At 36.2% G+C, this 24,071-nt stretch overlaps 1 pseudogene; it reads right to left on the bottom strand.

Moving 5' to 3' along the window:
* Positions 1 to 219: 219 nt before the first annotated feature.
* Positions 220 to 24,071, bottom strand: part of LOC132233844 (ATP-dependent RNA helicase DDX54-like) — a 104,152-nt pseudogene continuing 80,300 nt past the window's right edge.

Genomic DNA, 24,071 nt, shown 5'->3' with positions numbered 1-24,071 from the left:
AAAAATCAGCAAAAAGGAAGCTAAAGTTGAGGAAATTTCTTAAAAGTAAAACACAAAGACCCAGAGAAGTGAAAAGAGGAGTAAATACAGAACAAGTCCAGGAGGTACAATATCCAGTTACTGCCCCCAGCACTGCAATGATTCCATAGGATGACTCCCAATTGACTATTTCACCAGAGCATCACTTTTTCTTTCTCTTCTGCCATTCTGCACCAAACTCTACGTACTTATTCCCACACTGTTAGCATTGTTAGCACGTGTATGCTCCAACTTCACTAGGCAGTAATAAAACAATAACAAAAAACAGTTAATAGATCCCAAAGAGCGAGAATAATTTCTTTTCATTAAGAAATTATAATAGATTGCTTCCCAAAATTCCATTTTGAAAGAAATTCCAGTCTTTTTCTACAATTTTATTCCTCAAGTACTCACAGAACCTGTATAATAATTTATATTGGTTTACTTTTTTATTATCATTATTATCTGCCAGAAAAACATAGAAATACTCCTTAAGACCAGGTGCTGTAATTTACTGAGATCTACGTGCCTTTGAGTTTTCTGCTCCACTTATTTTATTTGGCTACACATAACAATTTGGAACCTAAATATTTTATGTGTAAAGATGTATCCTGCAGCATTGTTTCGCAGCAGACTCTGGGAAAGCCTCTAAAAATCAATCAATAATATATTTGTAAAATAAATTATGTATATCCTTACCAAAGAAAATTGCTTAAAGAATGACATGCATCTCTATTAACTGACATGAAATAGACAAAGCCTATATGCAAAGAATGTCCATTATACATGGTTGACAAACAGCATTTTTGTATCTAATTTATACAAATTATATTATTTATAGAAAATTATATGGAAAGGTGTTCATTAAAATATTGGTTATAATTTGAGCAGCAGTCCCTTTTTGATTTTCTAGATAAAATTTTCTATTTTTAAATATTCATAATCTTTTTAAACCCTCAAAAGACTTGAAAAAGGCAGTAATTGACTACTGAATTAAAATACCAATTTTTTAGATCTCTATATCTTAAACCTTCTAAATAGTATAATTACATACATATTTATAAATGTTGACATTGTTTTCTAATTCTCTGAGATAATGTTGTAATGAAACCTGTTAAACATAAAATGGCATAAATGCCCTCAATAGTGTAATATTGAACACCTGCTTTGCACGTTTTCTCATCTGGAGAAGGGCCGTATTAATTTCCTGCGGTTTCAGTAACAAATTGCTCCACACTTGGTGGCTTAAAACAACAGAAATTTAGTCTTAAGTCAATAGCTTAAAGTAGCTTTCTCCCTAATATATCAATCACACTAATTGCTTTTTCTTATTAGTGTATAACTTGCCTCTTGCTTAAAGTGCACAAACTGGTTTGCATAGAATGTAATTACTTTTATTTAATTTTAATTGTTAAACACAAAACAGTCATATATATCTGGATATTAGAATATAAAATTAAAAAAGAATCATAAATAAACATATTTATAAAATCTCTATTAGAATTTTGTTCTTATTTTTAGACTCACTGAATCTAAGGTTATATCTGGTGAAAACAAGAGAGTTACTCAAATTTGGACAATTAGACTTTAACAGAATTTATAATAACTTGCTTTCATGGAAAGCATGATAAAGTTTAATACTAAAATTAAAATCCCATTATTTAAGAAAATTAAATATATTTTTATTGATTTCAGAGAGGAAGGGATGCTGGAGGCTAATTCCAGTAGGTCGTAAATGCAAGAAGTTCATCAAAAAGTTGATGGAACTTGGGGCTTCAGCAGGGCTGAAGATCTACATATTATTGCCTGCTGCCAGACAGCTGAGGGCAGTTCCCCCAAACTGATAATCTTTTACAGTTTACCAAACCTTACCTTTGATATGTACATCTGCTTTGCTTTAGGGCAAAATGTGTTAATAAAAAGCTAGGGGTCTGGACTTTCTGAGAGCTTAGTCACTAGAACTAAGTTTCCATCTACCTCCCCCTGCCTTCCAAATTCATATTTCTTTTCTAGTCTATATTCATTTATGCACAGCCCCTTTTCCAGATTCCTGAACCCTTGTAGATGCGGAAAAGACCCCGGCAAAGGGAGAAGAAGACATAGATAGAAATATCAATGATTAGAGATGATCATTGATCGTCTGTCTCCTGCATGCCCCTTACTAGGGATTGAGCCCGCAACCCAGGTATGTGCCCTTGGCCAGAATAGAACCAGGGATCCTTCGGTCCGCAGGCTGACGCTCTGAGTCTATGCACTGAACCAAACCAGGTAAGGCTAAAATTCCATTATTGACTCAAAAAAGATTCTAGAGCATTTAATCTAAAACTCTTATAATTTTCCATCACAGTCTAGATCTCTCACCTTCCTAACAAGAGCTGTTACAAGTAACCATATTATACATACTTTTATTTCCTCTTTATATCTGTCATTTGTTGCTTACAGTTACCATGTGTTGCTTATGGGTGGTTGGAAATTTCAACTAGGTCTCTCATGTCAGAATATACCCATTTTCCATAGGCATTTAAATGATATAATGAATAGGTTGAGAATGCTTTGCAAATATAGTCTTATTTGAAAGAAAACTGACTTTTGAAATAAAGAGGAAGTTAGAATCACAACATATTATTAAGATAAAGCTATAGATTAAAAGATAGACAATATCATATAGAAATAATTAAAGAACAAAATCCATTAGGAGCAATTATATTTCTGCTCCTTATGTTGAAGTATCACTTTAAATTTGCTTTATAAAAGAAATGCCCCTTCATTGTTTTCTATGAATTTCCTGAGAAGTACAACTATATGCTAAATCTTTGTTTTCCTCTTTTCCAACCAGAGGTTTTATGTGTAGTTAACCCACTATCTCAAAAAACTACCATCTATGTGTTCATGAATTAATATACATCAAATGGTTTCAAACAATGTCTTAGTCCACTAGGGCTGCTATAACAAACATCCCAGAGACTGGGTGGCTTACAAACAACAGACATTTACTTCTCACATCTCTAGAGGCTGGGAAGAAGGGACTGGTGAGCCCTTGCTTCCTCACTGACTGCTGTGTTTTCATGGTAACCTCACATGATGAAAGGGGTATGGGAATCTACATATATAAAATCCTAAGCGACCAAATGCTCAAACGACCAAATGACCAGTTGACCAGTCGCTATGACATGCATTAATCACTAGAGGACAGATGCTCAATGCAGGAGCTGCCCCCTGGTGGTCAGTGCACTCCCACAGCCGGCCAACCTTTCATGGTCCCTCCTCCTGGCTGGCCCTGATCAGTCCGGATTGGGACTGGGTGAGATGGCCCCAATTGGCCCTGATCGCCAGCCAGGCCGAGGGACCCCACCCTGTGCACCAGGCCTCTAGTCTCTCTATAATATCTCTTATAGGGGCACTGATCCTATTCAGGTGAATTTTGTCTTCATTAACTTTTTCTCCATTATTTTTAAATACTATAAAACAGAAGTTTGCTTTTCTCTACCATGAATGTTCACTGAGTAGCCTTGAAATTATAAAGAAAACTGACAATTATCTAGATCAAGAGAAAGAAATTTTACAAAAGCTGTGATCACACTAATGATGAAGAAGAAAAAGTATTACTTATCAGTAGTGCATCTATGAATAATTCATTTTAAATAATCAATGCTTACTATGTATAGTAAATCTGTCTCTTACTATATGTGGAGGCTACAATCCAAGGTGAACTCTAATGTGTCACAGGATTCTACAATCCTGACCCTGGGATTGCATATTTGGGTGCTCCTGTGTTGGGTGCATATATGTTTAACAGAGTTATATCTCCTTGTTGAATTGATCCCCTTGGCATTATGAAGTGGCCTTCCTTATCTTTTGTTATGGCCTTCACTTTGAGGTCTATTTTGTCACTTATAAGTATTGCTACCCCAGCCGTTTTTTGTTTTCATTCACCTGAAAAATATTTTTCCATCCCTTCACTATCAGTCTGTGTGAGTCCTTTGTTCTGAGGTGGGTCTCTTGTAAACAGCAGATATATTGGTCATGTTTTCTAATCCATTCAGCTACCCTATGTTTTTGATTGGAGCATTTACATTTAAGATTATTGTTGGCAGGTACTTGTTGCCATTTTTATTCTTTATGCCTGTGTTCCTTTGTCCCTTCCTATTTCTTCTTTTTACAGCAGTTCCTTTAGCATTTCTTGCATTGGTAGCTTGGTGCTAATAAATTCTCTTAGCCCTTTTTTGTCTATGAAGCTCCTAATTTCACCTTCAATTTTGAATGATAGCCTTTCTGGGTATGGTATTCTTGGATTCAGTCCCTTGCTTTGCATCTTTTGTATATTTCATTCCATTCCCTTCTGGCCTGATGTGTTTCTGTTGAGGAATCAGTTGATAGTCTAATGAGAGATCCCTTATAGGTAACTTTCTGTCTCTCTCTTGCAGCATTTAAGATTCTTTGTCGTTGGTATTTGCCAATTTAATTATGTGTCTTGGTGTTGATCTTTTGGGGTTCATCTTGTTTGGGACTTTGTGTGCTTCTTGAGATTGTGTGAGTTTTTTCTTCCCAGTATCAGGGAAGTTTTCTGTCATTATTTCTTCAAACAGGTTTTCTATTCCTTGCTCTGTTTCCTCTTCTTCTGGTACCCCTATTATGTGGATGTTGTTTCATTTCATATTGTCCCAGAGATCCCTTAGGCTCTTCTGCTTTTTAAGATTTTTTCCAGTTGCTGCTCTGCTTGGGTATTTTTTCCTACCTTGTCTTCTAGCTCGCTGATGCAGTCCTCAGCTTCTTCTAGTTCAGTGGTCGGCAAACTGCAGCTCAGCAAACTGTGGCTCGCGAGCCACATGTTCTTTGGCCCCTTGAGTGTGGCTCTTCCAAAAAATACCGACTTTTGCATATGGGCCACGAAGTTTCAGCCGCACTGTACGTGTGTGCCCGCATGTGGTATTTTGTGGAAGAGCCACACTCAAGAGGCCAAAGAGCCGCATGTGGCTCACGAGCCGCAGTTTGCCAACCACGTTTCTAATCTATTGTTGATGCTTTCTATTGTGTTCTTTATTGCAGTGATGTCATTCTTCATTTCTTCTTGGTTCTTACACATGTTGCTGAATTTGTCTTCCATCCTTTTCGGCGTCCTTATGACCACTGCTCTGAATTCTTTCTCTGACAAATTGCTTGCTTCCATTTTGTTTACTTTTTTGGTGATACCTCTTTTTCTTTCATATGTGGGCTGTTTCTTTGTCTCCCCATTTTTGCTCCTCTCAGGGTGCCTGGTTATGTGGCTCATTCTTGTTCTCCAGGTGTGCTCTGTCCTTCCTGACCACAGATTGTCTCACCAGCTGTGTTTAATTTGCCAATTCCAGGTGGATGTTATTCAACTTAGCTGTTTTTTCTCTCTGCTCCATGAGAAGATGCAGGACACATCTGCCTATTTGGTCACCATTTTGTCTCCCCCCAGACAAACTGTTCAGGAGCCTGTGATTGGGGAGGCTGGAGTCTTGGTGTTTGTGGGTTCACAGCCGAGGCAGCAGGTCCCTGACTGGTATGGCTATAAGGTCCCAGGTGGTTTCCGAGGGCTCCCCGGGTTGAGGTGAGGCTAGTCTCCCAGTCACAGCAACTCTCCCCTTTAAAATGGCATAGTCTCTGTGGCAGAGTGGGCCACCCTGGGGCAGATTGAAGCAGTAGTAGTAGCAGAGGCTGCCCGGCTAGGGGAGCCTGGTCCTCCAGCCCCCAAAAGTCCTGCAGAATATAACTCCCTCACTCACACACACACACACACACATGCCCCACACATTCCCGTTTTGCTCCCTCACTCACTCTCACTCTCTCAATAGCTATTATTGTTAAAAGTAATCACTATGCAATAAGGTGCTAGTAAATGATTACTACTATTTCTACTTAAAGAATGCTAAAGGATGAATCAGTTAATGAGGTGTATCAAAAAATAAGAAGAGCCCTGACTGGTTTGGCTCAGTGGATAGAGCGTTGGCCTGCGGACTGAAGAGTCCCAGGTTCGATTCCAGTCAAGGGCATGTACCTTGGTTGCGGGCATATCCCCAGTGGAGGGTGTGCAGGAGGCAGCTGATCAATGTTCCTCTCTCATCGATGTTTCTAACTCTCTATCCCTCTCCCTCCCTCTCTGTAAGAAATCAATAAAATATATTTAAAAAAAATAAGAAGAGAGGAATAATGAAGAGGTACCTTGGACTTTACTTGGTGCTACTCTAACTTGCAAAGGTAACAGGTACTTGAGGTGCTTTAACATTTGACAAAATAATGTTCACAAATAGAAAATTATACTTTTGTTTAGAGATTTGCCTTCACCAAAAACACACATTATTTTACCAATATGAATCATGATTAAATCAATATTATGTAAAAATGAGATATTATTGGACACATTTTGACAAAAAATATTTAAAATGTGTATCACAAAGATTTGATTTTTACTTGATTGTGAAGTTTTAAAACTTGTTCTTTTCTGATTTTTAACTAGAAAGAATATAGACTAGGTACAGTAAAAATTTAAAACCAATATTATAATTTTGATTACTTAAAGGCAACTTGATATAGTCAATTATTTTATGTTTTCACTAGGGGCCTGGTGCACGAATTCATGCACCAGTGGGGCCCCTTGGCCTGGTCTGTGGGATTGGGCTGAAACCAGCTCTCCGGCATTACCCAAGGAGGCCCTGACCAGGCTGAGGGACCCTACTGGTGCACGATCAGGGCTGGAGAGGGATGTGGGAGGTTGGACAGCTGTGGAGGGACCGCGGGAGGGCTCCAGGGCATGTCCGGCCCATCTCACTCAGTCCCGAGTGACTGGACCCCAGCAGCAAGCTAACCTACTGGTGGTGTGTCTGCCCCCTGGTGGTCAGTGCACATCATAGCGAGCGATTGAGCATCCTTAGCATATCATTAGCATATTATGCTTTGATTGGTTGAACAAATGACTGGACAGCTGGACACTTAACATATTAGGCTCATAATATAGGATTATTGATTCTATATTTAAAAAAGGAAATTTAAGATATTTGTTAGAAATTGTGTTGGTCTAAATTGCATAAATGATGAATGTTGTTTTGTCTAATAAAATATCAATTTGATCATTGCATATAACACAAGTGGTTATACAATAGTGTAATGTAAAGTTTTATCATCCTGACAAGGCTATTTTGTTTGCACAGTTTGAAAAAAGCAAGATTACATCAAGTTTTAACTATTTCTATTTTAATACAAGTTCCACTGGCTTACTTGATTTCCCAGGCAGAAGGTACATTTTTTGACATTTGGAGAATTCCCTTAGCAACATGTTTTCAATGCATTGTACTCTGCCAATTATGATCATCCAGCTCATTAGATGCTGTCTGAAAACAAAAGGAATGAAGCAGAAATACTCCCTCCTGATACATTATTTTGGGGGATCGACATTACACAATTAGCAAAAGTTATTAAGCATCTTTATCCTTAGTGAAGAAGAATGGAAAACTATTTAATGGTTACCCCTCTCTGTACTTTAAATGAATTGATAGTGCATGAAGCCATTTAAAAATATAAAATGCAAAAAGACAGGCAGGACCATCTGTTTTATATATTCATTATCCTATACATTTTATTTTAGCATTTCATTTAAAAAGCTAGAATTGTGCACCTGAAACCCATATAATGTTGTTAACCAGTGTTACCCCAGCCAATTCAATAAATAATTCATTGAATTGATATAGTGTACTTAAAAGGAGAAACACCTACATATATCTCCATTTAAAAACTTATCTTTAATAACATTTCAGCAACATTTATATTAGCTCTAAAATATAGCTCTTATTTCATATTGCTGTTATCCTCAAAAATGTTATCATTAGAAAACCTGACTTATAATGTAACAGAAATGCTTACAATGCAAGTAATTGTGTGCTATTGTTAAATGAATTTTTGTCTTTCAGTTGTTTTTACAAATATATTATTTTATCTGTAAAACTACTGTTAATAAAATATTTGAATTATATTCCAATTTCCACTATTAATAAAAAACATCTCAAGATTTAAACAAACTGAATATGATTACTTTTATTTACAGAGTAATAGAGTATTTACTTAACTATGCAGAAGAACTATTTTTCATATGTTTATAGCAAGAAGCAACAGTATGAGAGTAGAATTTGAACAATAAATATAAAACAATAAATCTACATTTACTACAAAGGAATAGAGGAGGTTATGGAGCTGGCCAGCCTAGGACCTGCAATAAAGTAGAAAGATGTGCTGCATAATTCAGCTGCCCGCAGAGGAGCCTTTATACAATTTATAAAATATGAATTATCTTTACTCTAAAAAAAATAGAATCTTTTTAGAAGTATTGAAAATATTTTTTTAAAGAACATGGAAAAGAATGAACTAAACACTCTTTCTGGCCTCTCAATCTCTGTTGAGTATTGTTGCAATTTGTAAAAAAAAAAAAGTCTTACTCCCTGGCAACAAAGTGGAGAGCATCTTTTTATAAATATTTCTCTTAATAAAAACAAACACGTGAAAATAGGAATATATATAACACTGTTGGCAGTATCTATATAATTCTATTTGTATTGTTGTATTATATAGTATAAGGTTCCAAATGAAACAGAGCAAACCACTATAAACATCAAGAAAACAGCCTCCAGGATATGATGTCTAAAGCAAAAGCACAAACTTAAAAATAAATAAGTGGGAGTACATCAAACTAAAACACTTCTGTACAGAAAAAAAAAAAAGAGAGAGAGAGAGAGAGGCCTGGGGTGGGGCGATAGCAGGATCAAAGGGGATATCTATAATACTTTCAACTATAAAGGTAAATTTTAAAAAATTATAAGACTACATATAGAAGAAGAACAAAGTTTGAAGAATCACACTACCTAATATGAAACTATACAAGGCCATAGTATTCAAAACAGCATGGTAGTGATACTGATAATGATGACAGACTCTTCATGTGTTTCTTATCTCACATTTAGAGCTCCCAACCCCAAATCTATTTTAGCAAGAATTTAAATCACAATTATTTTAAAAAACTAATGACCCTTAATAAGAGCTTAAATGAATTAGTTGACTAAGTAGTTGTTGTGGAACTTTATTTTTTAAATCAGTGGTTATCAAACTTATTAAATTTTAAGACCCTATTAGAGCAGTAAAACATATTGAGGAACAAAACTTTTTATTTATTTGATTTATACCTATACATATTTACCATGTTAGAAATAAAGACAGAACTTTAACAAAGTACTAATTTAAAAGTGATAATAGTTTGTCTATTATATAAAAATCTTATGAAATATATAATTTAGAACTAGATCTTTAAAACTGACTATAGCCGAAACCGGTTTGGCTCAGTGGATAGAGTGTCGGCTTGTGGACTCAAGGGTCCCGGGTTCGATTCTGGTCAAGGGCATGTACCTTGGTTGCGGGCACATCCCCAGTAGGAGATGTGCAGGAGGCAGCTGATCGATGTTTCTCTCTCATCGATGTTTCTAACTCTCTATCTCTCCCTTCCTCTCTGTAAAAAATCAATAAAATATATTTTAAAAAAAACTGACTAAAATCCTGGAGCTAGCAAAATTGCAATTTTTTAAAATTTTATTAGAGAAAGCACCTGGTTTTAACCCCAAAATTCAATATATTTCCTGATTCGCTTTATGATTATATTTCTTACTATCAAAAAGAGTATCATATACTCATAATACATAATTTAAAATTCTCCCCTCCTCTCACCAGCTATATTAACTGTCAGGACTGTACTATTGTAATAGCAAACTTAAGAACTGCTCTCTGGACTTCATTGCTTAATTTATTATTTTTGTTCTTTGAATTCACACACGTACAAAATATATTACCTAGGGTTAATGTATTACAATTTATTTTATTGTACAAAACTCTTTGATTTTGGCAAAAACCCAATGTGGCTTTAACAATATATGTATTCACCCTATGATGTGTTTGTCATAAAATAAATATTGAAGCTGGAAAATATCATCATAAATTAGTTTTAGTTTATAAGTCATAAATAATTACTTTATAACTTGATGTGTATAGGCTATTAAAAAGTCAAATATAGGAAACAGTATTAAACTCTAAACATAAATAATTGCCTCATGATAAATTGGGCTTGTGATGGTACACAAGTTCCAGAAGCACCTTGTTTAAATCCCTTCATTACAGGCATATTAATTACTTCTTCAAAAATTTGGCAAGATATTCTAACAAATTGAAGAAAATGAAAGGAAAAACTTTAATGTATTCATTTTTTTCTCTGCCTTTGAACTATGCTTCTGCTGTTTTAAATGTTTCAAAAAGTTGACATCTATTGCATTCTGTAATTAAATGCCTTCCAATTTTTAAGTAACCTAGTAATCAATGAAACAGCTGAAGGGACTCCCACTAGAAATGCTACAAATTGAACAGATAAAGCTTCTTTGAACTATACAGACCTATTTATTGGTGTAGTTGGCCTACCTAAGCTGGTAGTGCAGCCCTATAATTAACCTTATGCTCACACCCATTAATAGAACACTCTTCTCAAGTGAATGGAGTTGCAATGGTGGGATAGCTGTCTACCTTTCAATGCTTGACTTCTAATAGAAAGATATCCTTAAGCATTCTTTGCTGATGTTACAGTGCAATATGCACATATCTATAATTTAAAATACGTAAATATTTTATTTACATTTACTAGTATATATACTCACATATATATAAAACCACCTGAGGATATTTTTCCATTGATTTTTAGAGAAAGTGAAAGGGATAAGGAGAGACAGAGAGACACAATGATCGGTTGCCTTCACACACGCCCTCACCAGGGCCGGGGATTAATCCCGCTACCGGGGTACATGCCCTTGACCAGAATCAAACCGGGACCCTTCAGTCCACAGGCCAACACTCTTTTCACTGAGCCAAACAGCAAACCGATGAGTATTACCGCACTTTGTAAAATATCAATATTGGAAACCAAACTATGTTTAAATGGGGTTAGGGTAAATAAACTATGACATATCCATATGATAGAACACTATGCAGAATTAGAAAATCATATTTGTGAAAATTAAAAATGTACTTAGAGATATATTAGTAGGTGAAAATTAAGATAGAGAATAGTATCCTGTATTTGTATTAAAATATACAAAATTTATGAAAGTGAGGTTTCTCAAGTGAGATATTTCATTTTCTGTGCTTTTCAGATATTTTTCAATATTTATTCAAAATGTTTCTACATTTTTTACACACATAAAAATGAGTTTGTCATTCATGCTAAAACTAGGGAAATAATCTCAAGTATTTTCATTTATTTTATAATATTTAACAAATAACATATCACAGTTTTAGTAAAAGAGCTTTATTCATTCAATTCTCATAACTTATAGGTAGGTACTGTCATTGCCACTGAAGAGAACAGAGAGGTACAGAGGGTTTAGGCTTGTTAGGGGCAGATTCAGATTTCAAACTCAGGTAGCTTAGACCTGGAGTCTAAAACTTAATCACATGAATGACTGCTTCTTGGGGGGGCAAGCCGGGGAGGAAATCAATATAGCTGACTCAGAATGACAAGGTCAGGCTTTATGCTAGAGTAGTTTGCAGTTTGGAAGGTCAGGCTGGAAGCCTATGCACTATATAGATATAGGTAGGGATGTGGATGCAATATAGATAAAATTATACAGATGCAGATATAGATATATAGATCTCCAATAACAAGGAGCTTGAATTTAAGTTATTCCAAATTTGCTGTCTATTTTTTTCTAAAGATAAAGCAGGATTCAGACTAATGGTCTGATTTATAAGTACTTTCCTCCACAAAGGACAAAAACAAATAACAACATTAAAACAACAATTATACCAACAATGGCAAATGACAATCCATCAAACGTCTTCCCAAATAGCAAGTACATCAGACGGAAGTGTCTGTGTTGTTTCAAATTAGATGACAAATGTAAATTTCTAAAACTGGGTTTACCTGCTTTTAAATATTCTGTGAAATTCAAAAAGAAAGAATTTTCTTTTGTGCCTGACCAACTCTCTCAGGAGCACTGAAGCTTAATTATTCTCACTCTTCTTTTAGTTAATTTTAGTCTAGAATCTATCTCTATATTGTTTTTGAAATTCCTTCTGCTTTTCTGCTGAATTCTCAGAATTTTGGCTTGATTTTTCCATCGTTAACATCCTTATGCTACATGAAAAGATTTGAATCTAATGAATTCAGCATCAGTACAATGAAAACAGAAATAGCCAATGAATATATTCTTTCATCACGGTAAACATTTTGACTACCAATTATATGAATTTAAGAAGTTGATGACATATATTAGTGCTGCCAGTTTTTAGTTTGGAGATTACATTCCTTTGTTTTCCCTCTACTAATATAAGAAGGTTTACTTTAAATGTTAATAATTACCACTGTATGGTTAGGTCCCTATGTAGAACTGTAACCTATTGCTATGAAAAGGAGACACTTTTGAAATATGAAGTAAAACACAGACCCACTGACATTAAACTGCCTGGCCATTTCATTTTTAAAAACTAGATATATATGCTAACATAAACAAGGATTTGTATGAGAATTGGGAAATATAGAAAAAGAAAAAAGGTTTCATGTAATTAATTAGTCCTAACTGAATATATAATTTCTTCTATGGAAAGTATTTTGTATTCATTCAAACTTTTAAAAGATAAATGTATGCAAGACTGTACAACAAAAAACCCTTAAGCAAGTAATAGAAAACTGCTTTTATTTTTGCAATTTCAGAAGAGTTTTAAAAACTGTACATTATGTGATCAACAAAAAGTAAATGACTTGAGTCATAGCTCTGTTCCCTTTCTCACTAAAATATTTCTTTTAAAATGATCTGAAAAAAGAAACTTTAAGTAAATAAAGTGGAAATTGAAGTTTACAGTTTCTTCATGGTTAAATTTCAATGAGTGTAATGAGTTGTATATAATTATATTCTTCCTGTGCTTTATGATTTTCAGGACATATTTCACATCCCAAAGGTCTTTTCCACCACCCTTACTGAAACTACTGATGAACTTAATTATATTTAGTTTTGTTCATTTTTTACTGAATTCAAGACTAATTAATGAAATTATAAATGACAGGAATTCAGACACATTAAAAATATAAATCATAATTATTTTCAGGAATGTTAATAGGTACTTTTAAATTATATAAAATAATTTTACAAATGGAAAGACTATCCGCAGTCTAGTCTCTTCTGTCATCATATATTTGATCCACTTTTCTTTATGCATCATTCCTCCAACCCCCTCCCCGCTGGTAACCACAATTCTGTTGTCTGTGTCGATGAGTTTGTTTGCTTGTGTGTTGCTTTCTGTTTTATATCCCACACGAGTGAAATCATATGGTTCTTGTCCTTTCCATGTGACTTATTTCATTTAGCATGATACTATGAAGACCCAAGACCCATTAATGTTTTGACAGATGGAAAGATTTCATGCTTTTTATGGCTGGGTAGTATTCCATTATATATATACTAGAGGCCCAGTGCACAAAATTTATACACCTGTGGGGCCCTGCCCCCCAGCCCCCCAATATTCATGTATTTATGTATATGTGTGTATGTATGCTTATTTTGTGGGTTTTCTTGTTAATCCTCACCTGAGGACATTTTTCATTGATTTTTAGAGTAGAAGTGAAGACGAGAGACAGAGAAACATGGATGTGAGGAAGACACAATTGGTTGCCTGCACATGCCCTGACGGGATCAGGCCGAAACAGCACCACCAACAGGGCCAATTGCTTGTAGCCCGCTGAGGCTCAGGCGTTGAGCATATGGCAATTTTCTGTTTCTCCTTCCACTTCTGGTAGAGGTCCCACTTATAGGAGCTGCTGATGTAGCAACCACTTTCTGTCTTGATCTTCTTGTCCTCCTGTCCTGATTGTCCCACAAACAGCTTCTTTTTCCGGTCCCACTTGAGCTGCTGCCAGCCCCTGGTCAGGTTCTGGGCCTTGTCCCCCATCAGGTCCAGGACAGCGCCAGCCACCTGCTGCTCCAAAGCACCCCTGTCCCCACCAATGCTCAGGCCCGTTCACTGTCGAAGTCCTTGGGCCAAAAGGGGACAGAAATCCTGGTCCAGCAGCCGGGTCTCTTCCTTGTGCCTCTTCACTCCCTGCTCAGGTCCTGGCTGCTGCCGTTTCTGGCCCACGATCTCTGTGAAGACGTCCTTCACCCTCCCTCCCTCCTCCTCCTCCTCCTCCTCTTCCTCCTCCTCCTCCTCTTTTCTGGTCTGCTCCACCTGCCACGCTGGGCAGCTCGGGGCTGCGACAGCCAGGCCCTCCTGCCACTCCTGCTGGCCCTGTTGGAAGCTGGTGATGGCCTTGCAATCCTTCAGCCTCTTGGCCCATATCACCTGGGTGCTCATGTCCCAGCTGGAGGCATTGATTTCAAAGATGGTCGCTTGCGAGCGGTACTGCTTGATGCTGTCCACCAGCCTCAGCAGCTACAGCTCCTCCTCCTCAAAGCTCGAGCTGAAGAGGGGGTGCAGTCACAACCCCAAGAGGTTCAGCTTGTGGCCCGTTTGATGGACACTGGAGAGGGCACTGGCTGCAAGTGCACGTACTGCTAGAGGGCATTGTTGGCCATGCGGCCCGGGCCCCACAGCTCTAGCAACACCTCCAGGGTGTTTTGCAGGCCACAGTCCTTGTGATCCACCACACTCTGTGGCACCCAGTCCAGCACGCCATCCACTCTACTGCACCTCAGGGCTCCTCGTAGGGGTGGGCGAGGGTGAGGGCATGGCCCAGGAACAGGTGTAGGTCCACCAGGGAGGGGACCTTACCTGAGCTTGCTCTTGACCAGGAAGCTGAAATTGATGATGTTGTCCAGCAGCAGGATGTCCAGGCCCCAGGCTGCCAGGTCAGTCCTAATGAGGGTGGAGCCATGGGTGAACTTGGCCAGGTTGATCTTGCAGGCATCTGGTCCAGGGCACTGAAGATGTGGGCGCAGCTCACCCACTAGAGTGGCCTCGGCCTCCAGAGACCAAGTGGCTGAGGGGAAGCAGACGCTCAACGCCTGGGCCCGGGGTGGGGGTGGGCAATCAGGGGCAGGGGCCGTGGGTGGTTGGGGGGGGTCCATCAGGCAGTGGGCCATGGCAGTGCGCATAATAGTGACTGGTTGTTCCGCCATTTGATCAATTTGCATGTTAGACTTTTATTATATAGGATATATATACACTACATCTTCTTTATCCACTCATCCATCAAGACACTTAGGGCAAAATAAATTAAAGCAAAAATAAATGAATGGGACTAAATACAGCTCCAACTTGGAATTATTATCTAAAATACAGAAAGAACTCATACAACTCAACAACACACATACGCACGTGCACGCGCGCACACACACTAACAATCTAAATAAAAAATGGGCAGAAGACCTGAACAGACACTTTTCTCAAAAAGACCTATAAATGGCCAACAGAGAATAGATGCTCAACAGAAAAGATGATAAACTTTACTAGCTATAAGGGAAATGCAAATCAAAACCACAATGAGATACTTCCTCACACCTTTCAGAATGGCTATTATCAATCAAACAAGACATAAGTGTTGGACAGGATATGGAAAAAAAGGCATATCCATTCAGTGTTAATGAGAATGTAAATTGACACAGTATCTAAGGATGTTAAGGAAGAAGGAAGATGGTCAAGGATATAACAACCGAAGGACTTGTATGCATGCATATAAGCATAACCAATGGACATAAGACACTGGGGGATAGGGGAAGCGGGGGGAATGTCAAGAAGGGGGAAAAAAGGAGACATATATAATGCTCTTTGTAATACTTTAAGCAATAAAACAAAATTTAAAAATAAAAAAGGATATAAGATGCAAAAAAGGGCAATAGGTGCTCAAGAGTGTGTGCTGTGCACACACATATATACACAAAAACCAGGAAAAGGATGTGTTAAAAATAAAAAGGAACCTTTATTCTTAAATGCTTTCAAGAATAAACATACCATGAAGTACAATTTATTGCTTTAAATTGCATTGAAAGATTTTTATGTAGTATAAATTAGAAAAACAAGATTTCTAAACGTTTTCTGCCTTCATATTGCATTCAATTAAAAAAAATCTCAAGGAATTTATTATATTTTATTTTAGAACTGATCCAAAATTCTAATAATTCCTTTTTATAAAAAATAGGCATTTTTTCCAGTGAGTTTCAAAACTATGTAAAGTTCAGAAAATTATATGATTAGAAAGGATTTTTGCATTTCAAATACTAGAATTCATAAATTTACAATTCAGTTACCCCCCAAAACTTACTTGGCATAATCTATATATATAAAAGGCTAATATACTAAGTGTCCGACTGGTTGCTATGATGCACACTGACCATCAGGGGGCAGACGCTCCACGCAGGAGCTGCCTAGATGCAGTGACTTGGCAGCTGTGGTTCTTGGGTGACACACCCCGAAACCAGAGAGGAGAGAGCCCAATTCCTCACGGGGCTGTGCAAGTCCACCTTCGGCCGTGGGTTATGTTGTAGCTGGGGCACTGTTGGCCCCAAATCTGTCAGAGAGTGGGTTTCAGCCAGATCCCCACAGGGCAGGCTGAGGGACCCCACCTGTTGGAGGGACCCCACTCATTCCGCAAATGCCCTTTGAGTCATGGTGCCACCCACATGCAGCTGGCAGGGGAGGGACCGTGGGAGGTTGGCTTCAGGGCGTGCCCGGCCCATCTCCCCCAGTCCCGCCCCGCTGGCCACCTTCTAATGAATTTCCTTTCAATGCGCATGAATCTGTGCACCAGGTCACTAGTATAGAAATAATCATCTTAGGGCTGATAATGGAAAAAATAAAATGCAACAACCACTAGTAAGAGCGTCACTTAAAATGGAGTCAGGAGGCCACTGAGACATGTGACCTATGCAAGTTTCATGTCTCAGTTCTTGGAACTGTGGTTACGTTGCTGACCTATTGATGAACTCAGCTCAGGCTGAACTGCAAACATTCTGGATCAATGATTGATACATGGACGTATATGAACTTTATTTGCTCCTCATCTTCTACATCCTTTATCTTGAAAGCAACCCATCCCTTTCACAACCTGCATCCTCCTCTTGCCTAATGGGCCTAACCATCCCAGCTGACATAGCCAACATGCTTCATTTACATGAAGAACCTAACTGAAAACAGCTCTGGTAAACCCTGCCTTTCTTTGTTCCCTTTGGAGCACAACTCATGTTTGCTGCCTTCATCTATACCTCCTGTCTGCAATGCCTCATTTGCTCAAGTAAATGCCTTTAACTTTTTATTACACCTTTTTATTGTGGGTTAACAGGACCCAAATAAGATTCCCTCAACTAATTATAAGTACAAATAAAGTTATAAAATACAGCTTTAAAATTTTTATCTATAATTATATGTTAATAACCACATTTTCTAACAAAGGTACCATAAGACAACATACATACATTACTTTTTAAAATAATTTAAAAAAGCAGAGTACAAAATGAAATGTTAACAGAATTACTGAGGGTAACAGTGATCACTCAATTCAAATTGGGTAAAGACACTTAACTTTTGCTTTCTTATCCACTGTTCTCAATACATTTTGTGAGTTTCCCTCCATAAAAGAGGAGGATTCAATCTTAAATAGGTTGCATTACAAACCTGGGAGAATTACAGAAAACAAGCCCAGTTATTGGAAGAGATCCTTCACATACTTTTTATAGTGGCACAGACCATTAACCTAGTTCAGACTTCTGACTTCATGTATTGTGACTGCAGGATGAAACTCATAATAGTTAAAACAGTGGATAAGAAGACAAAAGTCAGAAGTATTTTTACCCAATTTGACATTAAATGATTGTTACACTCAGCAAATCATTTAACATCACACTGTTTATTCTACCTTCTAACTTAAGCTTTACTTTCCCGATGAACATGTTTTTACATAAATGAGACTTTGGAGGAGCCGAGTCACCAGTGCCTTCTTTGTCTGTGATGGTTGCTGAGATTCTGTAGAGCTTCCTCACTTTCTGTTCCCATCAGTCCTTTAAAGGATAGCTTCCCATACGACTTGCCTTTCCATCCCCAGATAGGACACATCCCCAAATCGCTGCATTTGCTTCCACACAATTTCTAAGTCCTTTCATTTTGTTTCTCCAATATCGAATGCAGTGATCCTCCAGGGTGTACACCTGTTATCAAGAATTTCTAACTCAGGTTGCACTTTCCCTTTCTGGTGTGAACCCTCTTTGATAAGATCTGTATGTTTTCTCTATGAGAAAATGACAGAGTCTCCTCTAGTGTGGTCAGTCCTACACTAACTATTTGAAAGGTTTTAAATCAGTTTAGAAAGTTACTGTGTGACTGATTTCCCCATTCACTAAAAGCACTTGAAAGTTTGTGATATTCTCTGTACTCTAGTTATGCGGTAGTCATGGAAAATAGGTGATGCTCTGTTACCCTTGTTCATATTAACAGTTCATGAAAGATATTGTTGCCAGTGATATATTTTTTTTTGTAGTGACCAGGCCAATTATAATGAAGTATTCCATATTTCAGTGTTTTCTTCTTGCACAGTTTACTTTGTTCCTCTATCCTTTGTATTTCCTTAATCCAGAATTTAGATCTGGGTTTGTTTGATTTTTTAATCATTTTTTAGTCTGTGTACTTCATTTTCATCTTAACCGAAGGTGAATAATATAAGGTTGTCCCACTCTTAAGCAAGCCAATTCCATTCAAGCGGTTAAGCTGATTAGAGTTAGGCATCTTTATTGTAATAATTATAAATGTATATATACATATATATATATATATATATATATATATATGCAATTTACCAATAAGAGGAAAGAAACAGAAACAAAACATGTAATTTTCATCATCTGAAAAGTTTTTGTGAATAAAGAATAAATATCTTAAATCCTGTCATTATTATGCATATATATCATATATTAATATGAATACACAAAGAAAAATAAATTTCCAATTCTAGCAAAATATTATTTTTATATTAAATATACTCACTAAAAAGACCAACAAAATACTTAAAATAATAGATAGTTGAAAAATCACGCTAATCATCTATATTTTTCATATTTAAATAAACATGTATTGATCGGTATCCAATACAATTTTCCTTAGAACTCATGAAAATATTTTTTTCACTTATGTCCCATAGCCTTTAGAAACCATCAGCTTGTTCTCTATGAATCTATTTCTGTTTTGTTTATTAATTTGTTTTTTTGTTTGTTTTTAGATTCCATTCATAAGTAATATATGATATTTATCTTTCTCTGTCTGACATATCACATATCATAATGCCCTCTAGATTTATCCATGTTGTAACAAATGGTAAGTGACTTCATTCTATATTACTTTTTTATTAGTGTACTTCCATATTAAGTATGCAGACTATTTAAGAAGGGAAGGCAGAAAAATAATATCCCATAAAACTGCAATCTATTTCAGAAAATAAAGTTATGGTCTTATGAAAAAGAACTACTAATGTTTACTTATGATGAGAAAGACCCACACATAAAACAATTTACAAGCTAGAAGTTATATTTGATAAAAATTGCTCTAAGAACTTAAATAACTTTATAAAGGAAAAGCATAATATATTCAATGACCAGAAAAACAACATATCAATTTTTTAACATTTTGACTTTTTCAATAGCTAGACTCAGAGAAATGAATAAAGGTGATGAAGCTGATTAGAAAATATACATTCAGGGATGTTTGTGCTTGTTCCCACTTTCTCTCTCATTGTTCTTCAGAGCTAATGGGAGCCATAGATAAGTAAATGAGTTGGAACTGAAGGAAAGGGTTTCTACTGGGAGATGAAGCATAAGGAAGGTCACAGGTATCTTCTGGAAGCTATCAGTTATAAATAGTTAGATTTGCATGAAAGCACAAGCCTAACAAAGATGATCCCCGTAGGATCCTCTCAAGGTTTTAGATTGTATTACACAATGTCATTTCGTGATGAAAGAACGTAAGACTTAAAGAAACCAGAATTTCTGTTTCAACTTTACCTCCGACTGCTATAGTAAGCAAAGCAGTTAGTCTTTGTTGTCATTACTAAATGATGCATTTGACATACTCATCATAAATTTCCAAGACTGCAATGAAGATATGTATATATTTGAAATTACAATAATTTTAGATAGTTGTATTATTTAAATGAAGGTACAGATATTAATAATTAAAATTACTATAATCTGAGTTATAATATAGTACATAATGCCTCCATCCAATATAACTTTATATTTGCTACATCTTCTCTTTGGTTAAAGTGTTTCCTTAATAATCTTTTACAGATTATAATATGTTGAGATGAAACTGTAGCAGCTCTAAACTTATAGTATAGATTAAAAATCTGTGTTTTACTATTGAATTATGCAAAATTTTCTTCACACTCATTTAAGTGAACAATTGCATGATCTCCTTTGGTAATGGACTTAATTAATCAGAGAAGTCAAGTCTTTTAATGTGCCATCCACAGTAGATTTTGAGAGTTCATTCTGTTACATGGGGATTTTGATGATGAATGTATTATGTATAAATTACATTACTTTTCTCTTCCTAATTAAGTTTCCACTTTATTATTTTCAATCATAATGCACAGGAAATGTAACATTAAGTTTGGCAAAAACAAAGAAAATAAATGTGCATCAAAGAGATGAAAATTATATATTTTTATAAAAGTACCCTATTGTACTTTAGTTTCAAAGACAGCTCCCGTTAATGTACTAGTATCTCAATATTTCTTCATGTTCTATTTCTACATTCATGTTACCCAGACATCTCAATATTTGTAATCAATCTAGTTTTATATATACTGTGTTAAGTGATAATGAGATCATGAATATAAATCTAGAATCGCAAAAGAACACTATATTAAGTGACAATAATAATCACCAATTTCCAAATGCTATAATACAAACTGTTCTTTTAAACTGCAACTTTGACTCTGTAAATTATATTAAATCAAATAGTTAAAAATTAACCACCATCACATTGTCTCCATTTTAGTATGCCATATGTTTCAATAAAAGTGTCTTGGTTTCTCCGAGCAATGGGAAAATAAATTTAGTGTGATCATAAAAAAAGAATATTAATTTCATGGTAATGTAATAGGGAAAAACTCTTACACATACAGAGAACACATAAAATAGATTTCTTAAATTAAGAAAGGAGACATTGTATTTACACTGATAACTATAAAGGAAATATCCAGCATTTACCAAATATAGTGGGGGCACATTCTTTGATCACATAATTGATAAAGGCTATACAATGTGCATGCAAAAGAAAAATCCCAGCCAGAAATAAGGACCGCAAAAGGGAGGACTGATTCAGAAAATGTGGTCAAGCACACAATGTAGCATAGGGAAGGTGATCCAGGGAGTGTGTAAGATTGTCCATATAAGAAGACAAGGGCCAGGATGTGAATCCACATTCCTCTGGTACTCAAGGACCTCCTCAACGTCTCTACCACCGGGATGTGTAGTGCTAAGTGGCTGTCACTCTCTCTCCAGACCTTCTTTAGAGGGCTGTGGCATTTTCCCTTTCTGGCCCTTTTAATGGCACCGTGCATAGAAATAACATCTATCCTCTCTGCACCTCTCTCCATCTCTCTACTTGTACTTTACCAATATTTTAAAGGAAAAATTCCCCTATAATAGGAGTCATATTCTTGAGATGTTGTTCTAAAACATTCAGTCTTCGGACTTCACCTCCAAATTATTATTTCAGTGAATTTCTTTGAATAGAAAACTTATGCTAATTTATTTTTCTAGACCTTTCCTGAACTTCCAAAGTAGTTATTTCCTCTACTTAGCTCCCTAGTGGAAAACAATATGCATTAGCCTTTCAAGACTTTATATACCTGTATAATAGCTAAGTCATGTTTGGATGTGCTCTGTGGTGTATAAAGATCCCACAGAGATGTTTACAACACGGGATATTTGTTATAATGTTGTACCAGAATCAAACACATTGAATATTTTATATTCATCCACTCTTATCATTTCAGAGTTACCATTTGTAGAAAACAACTGATTTAATAAAACATACATATCTTAAATCATCTTGTTTTGTGAAAAACGACCAGATGAAAAAAGAGGAATGGGCCAACCCACTGTAATTTATTCTTTTCCAAACCACCTTTTGAAATTCTAGATGTAGAGATTTTCCTAATGTACTATTATTAAGAATAGCATATTGCCTATGAAATTTGAACAAATACCAACTTGAATTAACATTCTAGTCATATGACATTAATCAATGTGCTACTCCTCATAACAGCAAAACAAGTTTGTAAATTAAAGATAGAATCCACTGCCCTGGCTGGGTGGCTCAGTTGGTTGAGCATCATCCTGTGCACCAAAAGGTTGTTTCTCCCTTCCTCTCTCTAAAAACGAATAAAAACATGTATTTGGTTAAGGATAAAAAAATAAATAACTAAAACTATAACCAACTTCCCTATTTGTGTAAATTAACTGAAATACTATATTAAAAAGCAGTGTCCCTGCAGCACAGTCGTGTTATATGACGCTGTTTTTTTGTGTGTCTGATTATGGTTAGTCTGGTCTGGAAGATATAGGACTCTCAAAATCACAAGCTAGCCCAATAGCTTGGAAAACCTTCCTAAAGACTTCTTTTTACCGTTATTTTTGTTCACTGACTTTCAAAATTACTCTTGTATTTACTGTTTGAAGAAAAATTTGCCATCTGCTATGTCTAGATATGGAAACTAATTGTTAATGAGTGTGGCTGAAGTCCACAGGACTGTTGAGGATGCCTTGAAGTCAGTCTGCAAAGGGCTCTTTACCAAATCTGTGACTGATTACTCCTGCCTATGGTCACATGTTGCTTCACCTGATAGCTGTGAAATGCACAGTGTTTTGCTTTTTAATTCATGAAATAATTATGAAGCTAAATATCCTGCAAAAACAATGCTTCTGAAGGAAGTTCAAAGCCTCCCCTAAATTAGGGACAGTGTTAAATCTGCACCAGAATAGCCCACCTGCATGCCAAATGAGACAGTTAAAATCTCTAAAAGTTTTGATACCTAGAGGTGGAACCAATCCATTATCCACAAATTCATTACTCCTTGCCTTCTCCAATAATGGGCATACTGACAGTACACTATGTTAAATTATGTTCTTTGTTAATACTTTTGAAGTAAAAGTAATTAGTGCTGAGGAACACAAATGTGAAAGATTTTCAATGTGTGAGAGAGGCAGTGAGTCTCTGATTCTACTCTAATTTAAGTTAGATTACAGAAGATAACTCTATTTTAGATATTGGCAAGTGTATACAATAAATTCACTTAGATACCAATCTGACCCCAAAATGAAGAGTTAATTAAATACTAGAGGGTGATCTTTCTTGGGTATTTTCCTAAAATGTGATTGCATTATTTTATCACAGTTTTGGTGTACCCTTTATTTCTATTTACTGTGCAAGAATTAAGACCATCACCCACACATGACACATGTTACAGATCATTAATCTGTAATTATAAAAGTTTAATATGCTAATTAATCAGATGTCCTTCCTGACAAAGCTGGGGCTGCGAGGGAAGCCTGGGTTCCGGGTGCCAGAGGGAAGCCAGTGCCGGCAGCCAGAGGAAAGAAGGCCTACTCTTGCACAAATTTTATGCATCGGGCCTCTAGTGATGTAATAATCACTGACATAAAGAAAACTACAGGGAACTAAACAAGATTGTGGTTATCATCATAATTGATCTTTGGAAGCCCACTGACTGATCTTTCATTTATTATTACAATTGACCTCATCCTACCTACTATTTACTCCCACAGATGACTTACTCTCCTTGAAGCCTTCCTTAATGCCCAGTTCTTTTCTGTGACCACTGTCACTTGGGCTTCTCTGAGATAAACTACTGAATCCTGATTTGTTTTATGTTTACATATTATATTTCCATTATATGTTATAAGATTTTCTTAATGTATCCATATATCAAAAGGTAGATCTATTAGCTACACATACCTATTATCTATCTACAAATCTATCTTTTCTATTAAAATGAAACGAGCTGGAATCTTTAA

The sequence above is a fragment of the Myotis daubentonii genome, chromosome 4 (genome assembly GCF_963259705.1).
Source record: "Myotis daubentonii chromosome 4, mMyoDau2.1, whole genome shotgun sequence".
Classification (NCBI taxonomy): domain Eukaryota; kingdom Metazoa; phylum Chordata; class Mammalia; order Chiroptera; family Vespertilionidae; genus Myotis; species Myotis daubentonii.
Note: the sequence above shows the minus strand (reverse complement) of the source record. Positions and strands in the feature narration are given on the sequence as shown.